Raw genomic sequence first — 5,297 nt, 5'->3', positions numbered from 1 at the left:
ATTATATAAGACTTCAGTTTTAACCACTTTGCTGCTAGTCTTTTCTCCTCTTTCAATCTTGGAAATTGTGCGTAACTTTGGGAATGCATACCGGTGTACATTCTTGACATTGTGTAGATTAAAAAAGAAAAAAGCTATATAAATCCGATTCTCTTCAGTGTATTGTTTTAAAACGGTTACTTTTCACAGCAGTTGAGTGGTTACGTTTCAGTTTTCTGATGCTTTGGTGCACTGATGATACTATATGTACTTTTTTTTGTTTTTTTTTTTTGTTCCATCTTACAGCGCTTGATGTAACATTTATGTGATTAGTTCTAAATAGTGGAAGACATTTGTGTTTTGAAACTTGCAGTATAAATGGTACTACTCTTAACTATTCTATAAACGCTGCCTGTTTTCTTTCAGTTTCTCTCGGTGCATATTTCTTTCCTGTGCATCATTCTTTTTTTTCCTTACTGCCATTGGCTTTCACATCCTGACAACCTCAGAAAAGTGCCTCGCGTCCATCCTAGTTTCCATCTTACAATTTAACATCTCGTTCTGGTACTATTGGTTTCTAAACGTCTAGGTATTTCTTATCATGGTTTGAGAATACCAAGTATATGATGTAAAATTTATAGTCCCAATAACTTGTCATAGTTGTATTTTCTTTATACAGATGTAGCTCGTTAATTTTCATAAATATATAATGTAAATAGGCATACATATGTTTGTAACTGTTTTTATGTTACATCATACACTTGTAATTTGACATATCAAATAACATTATCATAATAAAATGGTGAGTTTTAATCTTTTGTGTAGGCTTCAATGTGTTTTATATCTACAAACATGCCTATGGCGTGTACAGTGGAGGCTGGAAGTTGCAGCTCAAACAAATGAAGTTGCCATCTGACAGATCAGACAAACCTAGCGTCCACTCTGGTGTGATTTGAATAACCTTGTTCCTTTGTTGTAAATACTTAGTTTAACTATGAGGACCCCAAAAATATCAAAAACAGAGCTGAAACAATTTGGTAGATGAACAGAATATAAATCTGTAATGTCTAGGATTATTAGTCCGATTACCGAGGCTTAGTGGGAAAGTCCCATCACCAGATGCAAACAAAGCCCTCATGACAATCCCTGCTACCACCATGACTCAGACCAGTGAACTAGTATATGCTACAGCTACTGTAATCCTTTGCAGTCAAATGGGGGTTTTGATTTGTCTTTCTGACCAGCATACGAGCAGTTCTGTTCGAGAGTTTTCTTGGTCTTCCAGATCTCATCTTGACCTCCACAGTTCCCCTGATCTGCCATCTCTTAATTACATTTCTTACTGTGGAAACTGCAAGCTGACAACGCTTTGCTATCTTCTTGTAGCCTTCTCCTGCATTGTGGGCGTCAATAACTTTCATTTTCAGGGTCTTACACAGCTGCTTAGAGGAACCCATGGTTGCTGGGTGTCCACAAGTGTGTGCACAAGGTTTGAAGAGTCAAAGTATTTGTACAGCTTTGAAATTGGCATTTACCAATGACAGCTGTTGCTGTGCATCAGATCTAACGAGCTGATTAAGGTCTGAAACCTTGTGAGAGACTTTGAGACTCTGGAACTCTTAGGGTGCCCAAACTTTTGCACCATGCCATAATAATGTTTTTATTTTTTATTTTTGTTCAATTTATGGCATAAGAAGTAACTATGCATCACTGTTTGCAGAAAATATTGTGCATTTTTTCCATTTCCAAGAAAAACTGTGTTAACATCTGTTCAAATAAAAAATCACCAAAATCTGTTATTTATCAAGGGGTGCCTAAACTTTTGCATAAGACTGTATATTCCCTCTGGAAAATGAGTCTGGAAGCTAAGATCAAAACCTCTTGGAGATAAGTTATTCAGCTGGTGGAGCTATAGAAAGGTGTGAAGATAAAGAATAAGAAAAGGCTACTGGTAAAATACAAGGGACTGGCACCATCTGAGGCCCTGGACACTGCTAAACAAAGGCTCACAGCACTTGCAGCAGGGCTAAAGACATAGACTAAAGAGACGGTGGCTAAAAAGGTAAATACCCTGTTTAAAGAACCATCCAAGGTGTATTCCCAGCTACAATGCAACAACACAGTACAGTACTGGAAGAGCATATGGGAGGAAGAGAAGACTCATAACAACAGGAACCAGTCACACTCACTGTAGTGGACATCAAACAGCAAGTCAAGAACATGAAGAGCTGGACAGCACCTGGTCCAGACGTGATCCACACCTACTGGCTAAAGCACCTAACAGCAGTGCACAAATGTATGATTATTATTTTAAAAAAAAAACCTACAAACTATTTTACCTGGGAATTAATGTAGTGCAATAAAGTATAGTGCATTCCTTTGTAATATAGTTGAGCATAAGCATAAAATAGCATCAAATGGAAATGAGCTGCTCAAATAAAGCACACGCATGAACCTGACAACTTTATTAAGTACAGCTGGAGTAACTGTCCTTACAGTAGTTGTGTGGATGCTGAGTCAGCATCCACAGCATGTTATATGTAGCAAGAAATGAATATTGCTACATAGGTTTACATACTTATATTTTTTTATGAAGTTCAAGAGATTTATTTGCCATTTACACAAGTACAGGTACATAGGAATATGTTGTGCATATCTGAGTCTGCATACATAAAAGTGTGATGAGTGCAGGAGATAAAAGAAAAGAAAAATGTACACAACTAAGCTATCTACAGCTTTTACTAATATATGTAAAAATCAGATTTTTGTCACTAATATACAAACAATAAAGCATTATTTTTTAATATTTCACTATTATGGGAGTGTTAATACTAATGTGTAATGTGCCAGAGGCAGTTGAATGTTTTTAGCTGGTCTAGATTGAGCTAATTTAAAAATACTTTATATGTTTTGTATGTGGGGGCTTAATTTGCAAAGTGAGTACAATAAATGTAGTGGAAGAAAAACTACATTTACATCTGAAATGTGGTGAAGTAGAAGTGTAAATTAGCATACAATGGAAATAGTCAAGTAAGGTATACGTACCTGAAAATTGCACCTACAGTGCCCTGTCCAGTGAGACACAGACCATAACCTCTGGCCCTCTAGGCAGCAGAAAGGTACTGAGATGGATAAAAGTATCACTGTGTGCTGGAACCAGTTGATTTACTTGGAATATAGTTAGCTCAAGATGACTTAAAAGTGATGTTTATGTCCAGAAGAGAGCAAATAGGTAATGCTCAAACCCCATGTAAACGATTGTATATCTAGATTGTTATATTAGTGGCACAGCTGTATTTTCTACTGGAGTCAGTGGGCAGTGTACACTGGCGTTTGAATGATCCAGACAATAATTCTTTGGGTCCATTTTGTCCTTTGATCCCTGTTAATGAAGTCGGCTCATTGTAGTAATTCTGTACATATGTGATTTACATTTGCATGTTGATGCCGGTCTGTCTGTGGTTCAGTTCCCCCTGCAGCCGTCCATCTGGGTTGCAGTGAAGAGATGCTCGCCATCCGTGTCGTGTGTTCAGGACGACTTCTACAGATGCTGAGCATCATGGACAGGTATGAAATTCAGCTGTTTAAACCAGTACTACTTCTGTGTATTTATTGGAAGATGGAACTGTAGTCCACTGAGTAACAGTGCTATTTTTTCTCATAATCATGGAAATGAATACAGAAAATACACAGCAGTGTGTTTGAATCTAGGCCAGATGTGGAGAAACAGTCGCACAGTATTTCACCTCAGTCAAACTTTACATGATATCTTGTAAATAACTACAGTTTGGATGCAGTTGACCTTTTATAGTTGTAGTATACAAACATTAATTATTACTAAACATTTTTCAGGCACAAGTTGGAGGTGGAATCTTATGGGAACGAGTCCAGCCAGGAAACCTCCTCATGATGGATACCCTGACTGACCAGCAGGTGGTGCAGCTCCACCCTGCAGCACTTCTAAAAGTTCCAAATGTGTGCATACCAGGCCACTGGCTAGCTCAGTGGTTTGGACTTTGGACACTTTCTCGATGTTCCTAACAGCATAGAAGCACAAGAAACATCCTAAACCCTCACTGCTCCAGGTGCTTATCTGTGGGACTGCAAAAACCGTCAGCTCTTACCAACACTTCAGCTTTCCTCCACCTTCAGCCCTTCCTGATATAAACAGTTCTAATCCATTGTGTTTTATTTGTTGTTGCTGTGCATCTCTAACAGATCAGCAGTACCAAGACTGAGTTGTGCTTCTTTCTTTTCAAGCATAACACTCAGAATATACTGCACCCCCCCTAGGGACTACAGTATATCCAGAGATAGAGCGGGTGGAGAGAGAGGTTCACTGACTGTACTGCACTCCAAAGAGACTGGCGAATAATGAAAGTGAACTCAAATTGAACCAAAGTTTATCATACTGTCTGTCTGGCTGCTGGAGAAAGACTTTATATTGTGAAAATGTTTAGTGGTACATTTGCTGTTTATTGAAAGGAAAACTGCTGTAGCTGCTACTTATAGCCATTATGGGTAGCTCATAGCAAGGGCTTGTATCAGTATGGAAGTACCTAAACACTTGGTGTTGGTTTACAGGTGAGAACAGTTCAGATTTAGAGCCTTTTATGGAAACCCAGAGTGTTCAATAATAATAAATAAACAGCACTGAAATTAATAATTATATGAATAAATATGAATACATTGTGTAAAATATATACTTGCACAGACAATTTGTGAAATCATTCAAGAAATATTAAAACTTTACTCATTATTTTGAAATGGTATTTCATCATTCTTACTTAATAGAGTTTTTTAGGGGTTATTTTTACTGTGATTATGGACATTACTATTTCAAAGTGCTGTTTTTCAGAAGTCAGCTTTTCTTTCATAATGCCTCTTTATGTTAAATTACTACGGTAGCCTAGATGGTGGGACATTATGTTCATGCTGCCATCTGTGACTCTGCAATAGACATGCTCTTCTAGACAGTAAGTCTAGAACAATTCAAAGCAGAAACTCTCTGCTTATATACTTAGTAGATGGTCGGATAGGACCATTAACACATTGAAATGATTACCAAATAGATTAATTATGCAAAAAGTATGTATGTTGGTAGGAAAATAATACAGATAGAATGCAGCAAATACAACAGTACAACTCACGTTACCAGTAGGAATTCTGACTACTGACATATCTACCGATCAGGCATAACATTATGGCCACTGGGCTCTATTATTGTTCCACACTCCAGCCCAGCAGGTGGCGGTAATGCACTTTAGGTTGGCTTGCAAACCGCCAATAAACATAATAAGAAGAAGAATTATGACCAC

This window comes from Monopterus albus, unplaced genomic scaffold (genome assembly GCF_001952655.1).
Source record: "Monopterus albus unplaced genomic scaffold, M_albus_1.0 scaffold141.1, whole genome shotgun sequence".
NCBI lineage: Eukaryota > Metazoa > Chordata > Actinopteri > Synbranchiformes > Synbranchidae > Monopterus > Monopterus albus.
The sequence above is the reverse complement of the archived record's forward strand: the minus strand, read 5'-3'. Positions refer to the sequence as shown.